We start from the raw sequence: 15,208 nt of genomic DNA on the forward strand, positions 1-15,208 counted from the left end.
GTGTGCCCTGTTCTGTACTATTCAGCAGGAGTGTGGGGTGCTAAGAGGTATTTTAAAAACGAACATGTTCATAACATATCAGTATGTTACTTTTTCGGTGTCCACAAGTTTGCACCTATACTTGCAATAAATGGGGACATGGGCTGGGATCCCTGTGAGGTGAGATGGAAGGCGTGATGGTGAGACTTTGGAATAAACTGTTGGATTTGCCAACTGCCAGAATAGCTAGTAAAGTTTTCCAATGGGATCTATCCATACGGGGAGCCTGGGCAACTGAAATGTCTGACCTTTTACAACAGTCTGACTATGAACATCTGTATGAAAACCAAATGAAGGGATACATAGATATGATTAAAAAACAACTGTTGATGCAATATGAAAAATACAAATGGGTGGAGGAGATGAATCATAAACCAAAATTGAGAACCTTTTGTTTGATTAAGGGTTTTAATTTGTGTGTGAGATATATGTTATGTGTAACCTACCTAAAAATAAGAGATTGCTATGTGCACATGTAAGATCGGGGATATTGCCTCTGCGTATTGAAACAGGTAAGATAAGGGATATTGTCTCTGCGTATTGAAACAGGTAAGATCAGGGATATTGTCTCTGTGTATTGAAACAGGTCAGATCAGGGATATTGCCTCTGTGTATTGAAACAGGTCAGATCAGGGATATTGCCTCTGTGTATTGAAACAGGTAAGATCAGGGATATTGTCTCTGTGTATTGAAACAGGTCAGATCAGGGATATTGCCTCTGTGTATTGAAACAGGTCAGATCAGGGATATTGCCTCTGCGTATTGAAACAGGTCAGATCAGGGATATTGTCTCTGCGTATTGAAACAGGTAAGATCAGGGATATTGTCTCTGTGTATTGAAACAGGTCAGATCAGGGATATTGTCTCTGCGTATTGAAACAGGTCAGATCAGGGATATTGTCTCTGCGTATTGAAACAGGTAAGATCAGGGATATTGCCTCTGTGTATTGAAACAGGTCAGATCAGGGATATTGTCTCTGCGTATTGAAACAGGTCAGATCAGGGATATTGTGGTGAAATAGAAGAGGAAAGACTATGTAACTATTGTGACCTCTAAGAAATGGAGAATGAAACTCATTTGATCCTCTTTTGCCTTTTCTACCGCAATATACACTTGCTCTTATTCCAGAAAGCACACCAGATATACCCTGGCATTATGTGGCTGAGTGATGAGGAGAAATGGAGATGTTTTTTTTGTCCATTGTGTATTTCCGTTTGCGGAATATTTACATAAAGCACGGAATAAAAGAAAAAGGGCTACCTATAATTAAATTGTAAAAATATTTAGCTTCTATGTGGTTAATGGTGTATGTATATATATTGTGTATAGGCTTGTCTACCATATGCATCTTCTTTTTGTGTCAGACTGGGTTCAAGTGATTTCTGTTTCTTTTTTTCTGTATTTGTCTGTTTACTGAATGTATGTACAGAGGGGAGAACAAGTATTTGATACACTGCCGATTTTGCAGGTTTTCCTAATTACAAAGCATGTAGAGGTCTGTAATTTTTATCACAGGTACACTTCAACTGTGAGAGACGGAATCTAAAACAAAAATCCAGAAAATCACATTGTATGATTTTTAAGTAATTAATTTGCATTTTATTGCATGACATAAGTATTTGATACATCAGAAAAGCAGAACTTAATATTTGGTACAGAAACCTTTGTTTGCAATTACAGAGATCATATGTTTCCTGTAGTTCTTGACCAGGTTTGCACACACTGCAGCAGGGATTTTGGCCCACTCCTCCATACAGACCTTCTCCAGATCCTTCAGGTTTCGGGGCTGTCGCTGGGCAATACGGACTTTCAGCTCCCTCCAAAGATTTTCTATTGGGTTCAGGTCTGGAGACTGGCTAGGCCACTCCAGGACCTTGAGATGCTTCTTACGGAGCCACTCCTTAGTTGCCCTGGCTGTGTGTTTCGGGTCGTTGTCATGCTGGAAGACCCAGCCACGACCTATCTTCAATGCTCTTACTGAGGGAAGGAGGTTGTTGGCCAAGATCTCGCGATGCATGGCCCCATCCATCCTCCCCTCAATACGGTGCAGTCATCCTGTCCCCTTTGCAGAAAAGCATCCCCAAAGAATGATGTTTCCACCTCCAAGCTTCACGGTTAGGATGGTGTTCTTGGGGTTGTACTAATCCTTCTTCTTCCTCCAAACACGGCGAGTGGAGTTTAGACCAAAAAGCTCTATTTTTGTCTCATCAGACCACATGACCTTCTCCAATTCCTCCTCTGGATCATCCAGATGGTCATTGGCAAACTTCAGACGGGCCTGGACATGCGCTGGCTTGAGCAGGGGGACCTTGCGTGCGCTGCAGGATTTTAATCCATGACGGCGTAGTGTGTTACTAATGGTTTTCTTTGAGACTGTGGTCCCAGCTCTCTTCAGGTCATTAACCAGGTCCTGCCGTGTAGTTCTGGGCTGATCCCTCACCTTCCTCATGATCATTGATGCCTCACGAGGTGAGATCTTGCATGGAGCCCCAGACCGAGGGTGATTGACCGTCATCTTGAACTTCTTCCATTTTCTAATAATTACGCCAACAGTTGTTGCCTTCTCACCAAGCTGCTTACCTATTGTCCTGTAGCCCATCCCAGCCTTGTGCAGGTCTACAATTTTATCCCTGATGTCCTTACACAGCTCTCTGGTCTTGGCCATTGTGGAGAGGTTGGAGTCTGTTTGATTGAGTGGGTGGACAGGTGTCTTTTATACAGGTAACGAGTTCAAACAGGTGCAGTTAATACAGGTAATGAGTGGAGAACAGGAGGGCTTCTTAAAGAAAAACTAACAGGTCTGTGAGAGCCGGAATTCTTACTGGTTGGTAGGTGATCAAATACTTATGTCATGCAATAAAATGCGAATTAATTACTTAAAAATCATACAATGTGATTTTCTGGATTTTTGTTTTAAATTCCGTCTCTCACAGTTGAAGTGTACCTATGATAAAAATTACAGACCTCTACATGCTTTGTAAGTAGGAAAACCTGCAAAATCGGCAGTGTATCAAATACTTGTTCTCCCCACTGTATGTATGTGTGTATGTATGTATGTATGTATGTATGTATGTATGTATGTATGTATGTATGTATGTATGTATGTATGTATGTATGTATGTATGTATGTATGTATGTATGTATGTATGTGTGTGTGTGTGTGTATGTATGTATGTATGTATGTATGTATGTATGTATGTATGTATGTGTGTGTGTGTGTGTGTGTGTGTGTGTGTGTGTGTGTGTGTGTGTGTGTGTGTGTGTGTGTGTGTGTGTGTGTGTGTGTGTGTGTGTGTGTGTGTGTGTGTGTGTGTGTGTATGTATGTATGTATGTATGTATGTATGTATGTATGTGTATATATGCAGTGTGTATGTATGTGTATATGTACAGTATATGTATTATTTTACTGCTCTAGGTATATAATTATTCTTTGGATAACCTTATTTACTGTTATGTATTGATGTATTTTATATATATATATATATATATATATATATTTCACTCTTTATGTGATGTGCAATGCAGAGAACGCCGGAAGAAGAATGATAATTTAATTACCACAGTGAATTATTGTAAGTTTGTTTATGTGTCAATTAATCCCATAAGGGATGAGTTGCCAAATGGCAATTTGACACAAAAATAAAATGTCATTCATTGTAGTTTTACTTTTGATACTTAAAACCAAATACTTTTAGACTATTACTCAAGTACTATTTTATTGGGTGACTTTCACTTTTACTTGAATCATTTTCTATTAAGGTATCTTTATTTTTACTCAAGTATGACAATTGGATACTTTTTCCACCACTGACTCTACTGTGCTTTAATGTACTAAACTGTGCGTACTGTACTGTGATGTTCAGACTTGTAAAACAGCCTAGACGTCTACAGTTTGTTCAGATTCGGATCCTGTCCCCAACGACCAAATGTGTGCTTGTTTGTGTGCTTGTATACCAAATGTATTCCAAATGTGTACTTGTACTGTAATGTACTGTACTCTGCTGTGCTCTACTGAACTGTACTGTACTGTGCTGTGCTGTGCTGTACTGTGCTGTCCAAATTTGTGAAACATAGATGTCTTTGATTGGTTCAGATTTGGTCCAGATCAGTGGGAATGGACAGACACGTTTTTGTCCATGCTTTGGCCATTGATTGAAATCTGCAGATGTGTGTCTTTACAAAGCTGCCCATAAAATATTAGATCAAAGATTCAACACACACTGACACACACCAACCACACAGACAGTGCAACAGAAAAATAGATGCAGTACATTACAGTGTTCTACAGATTAAACTGAAAGGTGGGAATATTGCACCTGTTTGCAGAAGATCCTTGAGACAACCAACAGCACGTGTTCACCATTTCTGTTATAGGCTGATCCGTAGAGAGTAAAACGGTTGGTTATCTCAAGGTCTAGACTATTTACTTTGTCCTTGCTCTCTTCTTTTTAAAATAGGCTATTGCATATGAAACTATACACATATGAAATATTGTTTTGTTTAGGCTATTCACGTAGGCCTAAATCCTGTCTCTCAAAATGTGGTTAATTACAATGACTATACGATTATTTATTAAATATAGATAAATTATTAGACAAATTGAAACATTTATAAACTAACCCATGACAATTAAGGCCTATGCATGATTCTTTTTATATCACTGACCCCTTTCAACAGAGACCTGTTTTAGGGAAAATGCTGTCATTCCATTTGTATGTTAAATTAAAGCACAATTTTAATTTACATGTGCCCAGAAACTCTTTAGTGAATAATGTGATGTGGTTTGTTATTTTATTTTATTTTCACTTTGAAATGCATCTCCTGTAAGAAATATGCTCTATAAATAAAGTTTGATTTATTGATTGTTGAGTGGGAAGGCTTTAAAACATATTTGTGAAGGTATGAATATAAAAGTGTTGCAGCTGCTGATACATTTTCCTGGAAGAGCTATGTTGACCAGGGCTACAGACAAGAGACCTGAGATTTGATGAGATTTTCTAGATAATTGATTGGGTTTTTTGAATGAGCAACTTCTTGTTTGGGCGGCAGGTAGCTTAGCGGTTAGAGCGTTGGGCCAGTAACCGAAACGTCATTGATTCAAATACCAGAGCCAACAAGGTGAAAAATCAGTCGATGTGCCCCCGAGCAAGGCAATTAACCATCATTTGCTCCAGGGGTGCCATACTACTATGGCTGACCCTTTGAAACAAAACACTTCACTGCACCTATCCACTGTATGCGACAATAAAAGGTTGTTATTATTATTGTGCAAATTTGTGTCTTTAGTGTGTCTTTTGTGTCTTTTGATACTGTTGCAAAGCTAACTAAAAAGCAGCATTCCCCAAGAGAGGATGGCTTTCACTTCAGCAGTAATAAATTCATGAACTTCTTTGAGGAAAAAATCATGATCATTAGAAAGCAAATTACGGACTCCTCTTTAAATCTGCATATTCCTCCAGGGCTTAGCTGTCCTGGATCTGCACAGCTCTGCCAGGGCCTGGGATCGGGAGAGACACTTAAGTGTTTTAGTACTATATCTCTTGACACAATGATGAAAATAATCATGGCCTCTAAACCTTCAAGCTGCATACTGGATCCTATTCCTACTAAACTACTGAAAGAGCTGCTTCCTGTGCTTGGCCCTCCTATGTTGAACATAATAAACGGCTCTCTATCCACCGGATGTGTACCAAACTCACTAAAAGTGGCAGTAATAAAGCCTCTCTTGAAAAAGCCAAACCTTGACCCGGAAAATATGAAAAACTATCGGCCTATATCGAATCTTCCATTCCTCTCAAAAAATTTAAAAAAAGCTGTTGCGCAGCAACTCACTGCCTTCCTGAAGACAAACAATGTATACGAAATGCTTCAGTCTGGTTTTAGACCCCATCATAGCACTGAGACTGCACTTGTGAAGGTGGTAAATGACCTTTTAATGGCGTCAGACCGAGGCTCTGCATCTGTCCTCGTGCTACTAGACCTTAGTGCTGCCTTTGACACCATCGATCACCACATTCTTTTGGAGAGACTGGAAACCCAAATTGGTCTACACGGACAAGTTCTGGCCTGGTTTAGATCTTACCTGTCGGAAAGATATCAGTTTGTCTCTGTGAATGGTTTGTCCTCTGACAAATCAACTGTACATTTCGGTGTTCCACAAGGTTCCGTTTTAGGACCACTATTGTTTTCACTATATATTTTACCTCTTGGGGATGTTATTCGAAAACATAATGTTAACTTTCACTGCTATGCGGATGACACACAGCTGTACATTTCAATGAAACATGGTGAAGCCCCAAAATTGCCCTCGCTAGAAGCCTGTGTTTCAGACATAAGGAAGTGGATGGCTGCAAACTTTCTACTTTTAAACTCGGATAAAACAGAGATGCTTGTTCTAGGTCCCAAGAAACAAAGAGATCTTCTGTTAAATCTGACAATTAATCTTGATGGTTGTAAAGTCGTCTCAAATAAAACTGTGATGGACCTCGGCGTTAGTCTTGACCCTGATCTCTCTTTTGACGAACATATCAAGACTGTTTCAAGGACAGATTTTTTCCATCTACGTAACATTGCAAAAATCAGAAATTTTCTGTCCAAAAATGATGCAGAAAAATTAATCCATGCATTTGTTACTTCTAGGTTAGACTACTGCAATGCTCTACTTTCCGGCTACCCGGATAAAGCACTAAATAAACTTCAGTTAGTGCTAAATACGGCTGCTAGAATCCTGACTAGAACCAAGAAATTTGATCATATTACTCCAGTGCTAGCTTCCCTACACTGGCTTCCTGTTAAGGCAAGGGCTGATTTCAAGGTTTTACTGTTAACCTATAAAGCGTTACATGGGCTTGCTCCTACCTATCTTTCCGAGTTGGTCCTGCCGTACATACCTATACGTACGCTACGGTCACAAGACGCAGGCCTCCTAATTGTCCCTAGAATTTCTAAGCAAACAGCGGGAGGCAGGGCTTTCTCCTATAGATCTCCATTTTAATGGAACGGTCTGCCTACCCATGTGAGAGACGCAGACTCGGTCTCAACCTTTAAGTCTTTACTGAAGACTTATCTCTTCAGTAGGTCATATGATTGAGTGTAGTCTGGCCCAGGAGTGTGAAGGTGAACGGAAAGGCTCTGGAGCAACGAACCGCCCTTGCTGTCTCTGCCTGGCCGGTTCCCCTCTCTCCACTGGGATTCTCTGCCTCTAACCCTATTACAGGGGCTGAGTCACTGGCTTACTGGTGCTCTTTCATGCCGTCCCTGGGAGGGGTGCGTCACTTGAGTGGGTTGAGTTACTGACGTGATCTTCCTGTCTGGGTTGGCGCCCCCCCCTTGGTTTGTGCTGTGGTGGAGATCTTTGTGGGCTATACTCTGCCTTGTCTCAGGATTGTAAGTTGGTGGTTGAAGATATCCCTCTAGTGGTGTGGGGGCTGTGCTTTGGCAAAGTGGGTGGGGTTATATCCTTCCTGTTTGGCCCTGTCCGGGGGTTTCTTCTGATGGGGCCACAGTGTCTCCTGACCCCTCCTGTCTCAGCCTCCAGTATTTATGCTGCAGTAGTTTATGTGTCGGGGGGCTAGGGTCAGTTGGTTATACCTGGAGTACTTCTCCTATCTTATCCAGTGTCCTGTGTGAATTTAAGTATGCTCTCTCTAATTCTCTCGTTCTCTCTTTCTTTCTCTCTCTCGGAGAACCTGAGCCCTAGGACCATACGTCACGGCAAACCGGGCATGATGACTCCTTGCTGTCCCCAGTCCGCCTGGCCTTGCTGCTATTCCAGTTTCAACTGTTCTGCCTGCGGTTATGGAACCCCTACCTGTCCCAGACTTGCTGTTTTCAACTCTTAATGATCGGCTATGAAAAGCCAACTGACATTTATTCCTGATTATTATTTGACCATGCTTGTCATTTATGAACATTTTGAAAATCTTGGCTCTCTCTAATTCTCTCCTTCTCTCTTTCTTTCTCTCTCTCGGAGGACCTGAGCCCTAGGACCATACGTCAGGACTACCGGGCATGATGACTCCTTGCTGTCCCCAGTCCACCTGGCCTTGCTGCTATTCCAGTTTCAACTGTTCTGCCTGCGGTTATGGAACCTCCACCTGTCCCAGACCTGCTATGTTCAACTCTTAATGATCGGCTATGAAAAGCCAACTGAAAATTATTCATGATTATTATTTGACCATGCTTGTCACTTATGAACATTTTGAACATCTTGGCATAGTTCTGTTATAATCTCCACCCGGCACAGCCAGAAGAGGACTGGCCACCCCTCATAGCCTGGTTCCTCTCTAGGTTTCTTCCTAGGTTTTGGCCTTTCTAGGGAGTTTTTCCTAGCCACCGTGCTTCTACACCTGCATTGCTTGCTGTTTGGGGTTTTAGGCTGGGTTTCTGTACAGCACTTCGAGATATTAGCTGATGTACGAAGGGCTATATAAAATAAACTTGATTTGATTTGATTTGATTTAGTTGTAGTTTTATGGACACTATCTATACTTATACAGTACCATTCAAATGTTTGGAAACACCTACTCATTCCAGGGTTTTTCTTTATTTTTACAATTTTCTGCATTGTAGAATAATAGTGAAGACATAAAAACTATGAAATAACACATATGGAATCGTGTAGTAACCAAAATAGTGTTATTAAACAAATCAAAATATATTTGAGATTTGAGATTTTTCAAAGTAGCCAACCTTTTCCTTGATGACAGCTTTGCACACCTTCGGCATTCTCTCAACCAGGTTCATGAGGTAGTCACCTGGAATGCATTTCAATTAACAGGTGTGCCTTGTTTGTGGGAATTCCTTTCCTTCTTAATGTGTTTGAGCCATTTAGTTGTGTTGTGAAAAGGTAGGAGTGGTATACAGAAGATAGTCCTATTTGATAAAAGACCAAGTCCATATTATGCCAACAACTGTTCAAATGAGCAAAGAGAAACGACAGTCCATCAATAAATGCTTCACAGAGTTCAAGTAACAGACACATCTCAACATCAACTGTTCAGAGGCCACAGCGTGTATCAGGGCTTCATGGTCGAATTGCTGCAAAAAAACTACTATTAAAGGACACCAATAAGAAGAAGAGACTTGCTTCGGGCCAAGAACCATGAGCAATGGACATTAGACCCATGGACATCTGTTATTTGGTCTGATGAGTCCAAATTTGAGACTTTTGGTTCCAACCACTGTGTCTTTGTGAGACGCCAAGTAGGTGAACGGATGATCTCCGCATGTGTGGTTCCCACCGTGAAGCATGGAGGAGGAGGTGTGTTGGTGTGGTGGTGCTTTGCTGGTGACACTGTCAGTGATTTATTTGGAATTCAAGGCACACTTAACCAGCATGGCTACCACAGCCTTCTGCAGCGATACGCCATCCCATCTGATTTGAGCTTAGTGGGACTATCATTTTTTTTCAAAAGGACAATGACCCAACACACCTGCAGGCTGTGTAAGGGCTATTTGATCAAGAAGAAGAGTGATGGAGTGCTGCATCAGAGGACCTGGCCTCCACAATCACCTGACCTCAACACAATTGAGATGGTTTGGGATGAGTTGGACCGCAGAGTGAAGGAAAAGCAGCCAACAAGTGCTCAGCATATGTGGCAATTTCTTCAAAACTGTTGGAAAAGTATTCCAGTTGAAGCTGGTTGAGAGAATGCCAAGAGTGTGCAAAGCTGTCATCAAGGCAAAGGGTGGCTATATTTTGAAACTTTGTTTAACACTTTTTTGGTTACTACATGATTCCATATTTGTTATTTCATAGTTTTGATGTCTTCACTATTGTTCTACAATGTAGAAAATAGTAAAAATAAAGAAAACCCTGGAATGAGTAGGTTTGTCCAATATTGTCTGCAATGTCTATTTGAATGTTTTTAAATGTATGTACATTGTAAAGTATTTTTGTCTGTGATGTCTTTTTCGTTATGTATCGGACCCCAGGAAGACTAGCTGTCACCATTGTCGTCGGCTAATGGGGATCCTAATAAAATAAAATCAAGCAATTCGATTTATTAAATGTCAAACTCAACCAATTATTACTTTAACTGACAGAACAAGCTGATGCAAATGTGTTTCAGAGATGGTTATAGAGGCACAAATAGAGTACATTCATTACAAGTATGCCTAATACAACGGTCGGAAATGTTGCAAATATTTCATGAAATGTGGAATGAAACGTTTTCTACAGACATTTCACAATATTTTATAACCAAAATCTCAGTTTTTAAGCAGACTGGGCATGATCCATGACTACACAGTAAGCTACAGTAGTATTTCAGTGACTATAGTTATGATTGTTGGTGTGTATACTGTAACTAGACCAGTGATTTTAATTTACATCATTGTCAAATGTATTTAATTTGTCATGGTACACGTTTGTCAATATCCACTCTGACTTTTTAGGACATGCACCATAAATTAATATATACACATTAACTATTATACTTCTTATTTAAAAAGGTTTCTACTATTGACAAGATACATATTTATTGTTTGTTTCAATATTCTATTTTCAGTAGCCATATTGATTTACTTAAAATAATTCTGGCAAGGTGCAATTCAAACATTGTACAATCAATGACAAATGAGGGGGTCTCTTCAGTGGACATGGGGAGCTCAGAGGAAGAAATGACGAGTCACACAGATACTTCTCAGCTTGCCTACAGTAACCTACACCTGTACTACTGCATGAGCAGCCTCGTTAAACCAACCAGGGGCCTGAAAAACAGGAAATGCAGGCCCTAGCAGACTTTTCCTGCAGGAGGATAAGTTCAAGGCTGCTTCTGAAATGGTACTACTTTAGTGAACAATATAGGACATAGGAGGTCATTTCGTGCAACTTCCCCCCTTGTTTACCACCAAAAATGTTCCCCCCTTGTACAACACCAGACATGTTTTCCTCCCATGCAGAGTGAATGTAAGTCCACTCAAGCTGCTTCATCATTCTGGCAGTAGTACTAACATGCCCAGCCGCTTTAAACTGACCAACTCATGTTTTGCACTTAAATACATTATCATTTTGATCCTAGCGTAGGACAAGACACACAACAACCCCGTTGACCCAAGCAGTGACATCGAGAGACAAGATTTAATGAGATTACCAAGGCAGAGTGTGACAGTCTGTTGGTGACGTCTTTTATCAGATTCCGCATTCAGGCAGCCATTCAGCCCCCTGGTCATGTGACGAGATCACTGAGGTTAGGAGAGGGGGATTACTTGGCGGGCCGGGGTGATCGGGTTCGCCAAGCCTGGGACTCAGGGCAGAGTTACGTGCTCTGTATAAAGAAAGATTGTAAGGACTTACAGAGCTAGAGGTTCTGAAAGGAACACACTGTCTCTCTGTGTGTGTAATGAAATACTAATACATGGGAATCAACAGTTCACATCGCTTTTGGATCATTCCAATGTCGCAATTCCTGATTCTCTTGTAAAATCCTTTGTTGATAGCTATGCTTTTTCTTAGAACTGCATGAATGTGTCTTAATGTGTCTTAAGTTAGTCAGGTTGTTGTTGATGTGCTCAGGGTGGGAGGGAGCACATTGCAGGGTGGGTGCAACAGCCCTGTGGTGGTGTGACTGGGAAGAAACACTGGGGCTTCTCGTCATCACTGGTCAGGATTAAGAGGGTCTCCCAGACCTAAAGCCCTATAGCCGTAGTCTTAGCCTATGCTGCATGTTATCCAGGAACAGATGTGGTGGGAGAAAGCATGGATTTACAGAGTGCTGACACAGGCTCCACAGGGAAAGTCTACTTTGGAAGCTCCACAAGGCTTTGCTTTGCCCCACCATGCGCCCGCCCACCCAACAGCCGCTCCGGCTCCCTGCTTCCAATACAGCCATGGAGCCATCCGGAAGAATAAAGACAACTGTGGAGTGTCTTGTCAAACCAAGGCACTGCTGTCAACAGGACATGCTGTTGCATATTCAGGAGATTCCAGCTGTACATCAATACTTCTGCCTTAATGTCAGTTTATTTCACTGTTAAGCCTTATAGTCAATGTTGCAGGAGCGAATGAACGCCAAGTACGGAACAAAATGAAAGGGGATGGAGATCTAGAATTTCCACCTTGTTGATTTCCTTGATGTTGAAATAGAAATATATGTGAATTTAGACCTAATACATATTTGTTATGGTTGGATAGAAAGCCTGTTTTTCTAATGCATGGACACATGCTTTCCCTAGCCCCACGTGCTGTGCAGCTCTAACTATAGACAATGAGCTTCTTATACTGCCTGATCAACAGGTCAGACAATACGCTTGCATATCAAAATGCAAAACCACTAGATATTTAGTTTAAAGATTACAACTTGCTGGCTCAGAGTTCTTACCTGGTATTCATATCACTCATGTGAACACCAACTCTGAGAAATGGTGAGGTCTATTTTTAACTGTGGTGAGATGTTTGCCTTAATTACCGCTTGACCCCAGACTGTCTGGAGGCTCTATACACAAGTCACACTAAGCCATACTTATTTGTAAAGTTCTCCATGGCTTCCCCTTGTAGAGGAGATTATTGACAGGGCCACAAGTACAAAGTTACCACTCTCTATTGAGTTTGGGCAATCTGTCTGCTGCTTACTACTAACCAGTATAAGTGATGAAGGCTGGAATTGTGTTTCTTTAGTAACTCTGACATTCGCGTGAATTGCACGTTGATGGGAATGGTTTCTGCATACAACAGGTTGAATAACAAGCATCCCCATTTGGGGTTCCACCTGAAGAATCTATCCGCAATAACTGTCCCACCCACAGACCACAGGGGAGCTTTCTAACAACAGATTGCATGAAGATGAACAGGATTGTAAACCAAAAAACTGGCATCAGATCCAAGTTCTGAATTCAAATCCAATCAACATTTGTTTGTCACATGCTTTGTAAACAACAGGTGTAGACTAACAGTGAAATGCTTACAGTGAAGTTATTGGCATTTAACTTTCTCACATAAACCAATAAACACATCATATGCTAGTCTGTTAACTCTGGGAGATAGCATCTTATGGAAAACACGCTCGTTACACTCCCAGCAGGGTCCCCTACATGGGGCTTCACCCCTGTCAATGACAGATGCATGAATGACTCAATATGTGTCTGGATTTGTCAACCTGCAAAGGCTTAAGCCATAACCAGGGAGACAATAGGCAACTTGAGGGGGAAGCTGCGCAGCCATGCAGTCTAAACAAAATCTTATTGTTCCTGTTTTCCATAGCTGGGCGAGTGGGGGCAGACATTCCCTCCCCAAACCCTCCGTAATACACTCCCTCTCTGTCCCAGTGTCCCCACTGCCTCCCCAGTCTCCACAATATGCTCCCCCAGCTCAAAGACTCCCTCTCCGCCCTCTCCCTCCCTAGTCCTCTGTGTCCACGCTATGCTCCCCCAGCCTTCTCTTCTCTTCCCTCTACCTCCCTCCCCAGTTTCTCTCCAAGCTACGGTCTGCCAGCTCTGAGGCAGTTACCAGACTGGTAATTAAACAGTGCCTCCTCTCAGTGTCTGTGTCTGTGTCTCCGTGGGGGGAGTCCCTCTCTGTAATGCACCCTTCGTTCTGGATCCAGACAGCCGTTGATGGGGGATTATCTGCTGGTGGAGGCACGGCGTACTACCCTGCCATAATCTTCAATTAGTTAAATTCACGGCAGGCATGTTGGGTGGACCTGCCACTACCTTTCCCACGGCTCCTCATTTTAAATGCTTTATTGAATCCACCAATCACATTTCATCACAAAGGACTCAACAATTTCAAGGGTCATTGAGACAAGGACACTCAAGGGAACAAAAAAGCACCATTCTCCAGACAGCTAGGCTGCCCATAACCGCCGAAACAGAGCAGTACCCACATGAAAAAATACTATAGTATACTACTATGGTATAAATACTATAGTATCCTCTGTAGTGTTTTTGCAGACTTTACTGTAGTATTCACTGTAGTGTTTTTGCAGACTTCACTGAAATATTCAGTACAGTGTTCATGTTTTATTAGAATTTTATAGAAAAGTGGTGTCAGAGTTTTGAATGACGCTCCTCCCCTTTTTGTTTCATGCTGGCTGAAGACCTAGCTAGCCAGTAACTAGCTAACATCAGACACAGATGAAAGGGGAAACATATAAGTGTCTTTGCCAAAGATGAATAGGGTAACCTTTTAATTATTTTTGCTGACACTCTACAGTGGAATTTTGGCACCAGTAGAGTAGCTATCTAGCTATATAAACCAAGCCCTTGTACAAACACGCTTTCTCCGATGAGAATATCATGTCACCATTGGTGTATTAACATGAGAGTTAAGGTGATGTCACCTTGTCCCCCTAATAATGAATCCAAGTGTTTGTCAAACCAGTTGCCATGATAAAAGTGTTTTGTTGTTGTGCACTCTCCTCAAACAATAGCATGGCATTTTTTCACTGTAATAGCTACTGTTAATTGGACACTACAGTTAGATTAACAAGAATTTAAGCTTTCTGCCCATATACGACTTGTCTATGTCCCGGAAAGTTGGCTGTTGTATACAACGTCATTCTAGTCACATTAGCGTACGTTAGCAACAACCGTCCCGATTTGGGGACACCCATCCCGTAGAGGTTAAAAAAGTGTAGTGTTTTTGTGGACTGTAGTGTTTTTTCAGACATTGCTGTAGTATTTACTACAGTATTTTTTGGGCGGATAATACTGTAGTATTAACTATAGTATTCTACAGTATACTACAACATTCTATAGGAAGTACTACACATGATCGAGGGATGCTACAGTGTGTAGTATAGTATTACAGTATACTACAGTTTACATTCAAATTATATAGTAAGTACTGTAGTATTCTATAGTAAACTGTAGTATTTTTTCATGTGGGTACCTAGCCAGCTGCCTTGCTCTGGTCTTAGGCAGGCCTGCAATCTGGAGGCCTTGTACAGTAAGCTTACATACGTGGCCGAGACTGCCAAATATCAGTGCCACCTACCTTCATCTGCATCCCAGGCTGTCTAGGCGTGATATGAGGGGCTGGTTTTGAGGAGCTTGTCTGCAAAAGCAAACAGTCGAGTGAGCAGCCCACTTCCAAAATCACCACCTCCCTCTGGCCTCCCCCCAAAACAACAATATCTTGCCTATTCGGCATACAATAAAATCATCTACACATTATCATCTACATCAAACCAGGCTCCTCTGACAAGAGACTGTATGTGTATGTG

The sequence above is a fragment of the Salvelinus alpinus genome, chromosome 9 (genome assembly GCF_045679555.1).
Source record: "Salvelinus alpinus chromosome 9, SLU_Salpinus.1, whole genome shotgun sequence".
In the NCBI taxonomy this organism is placed as follows: Eukaryota; Metazoa; Chordata; class Actinopteri; order Salmoniformes; family Salmonidae; genus Salvelinus; species Salvelinus alpinus.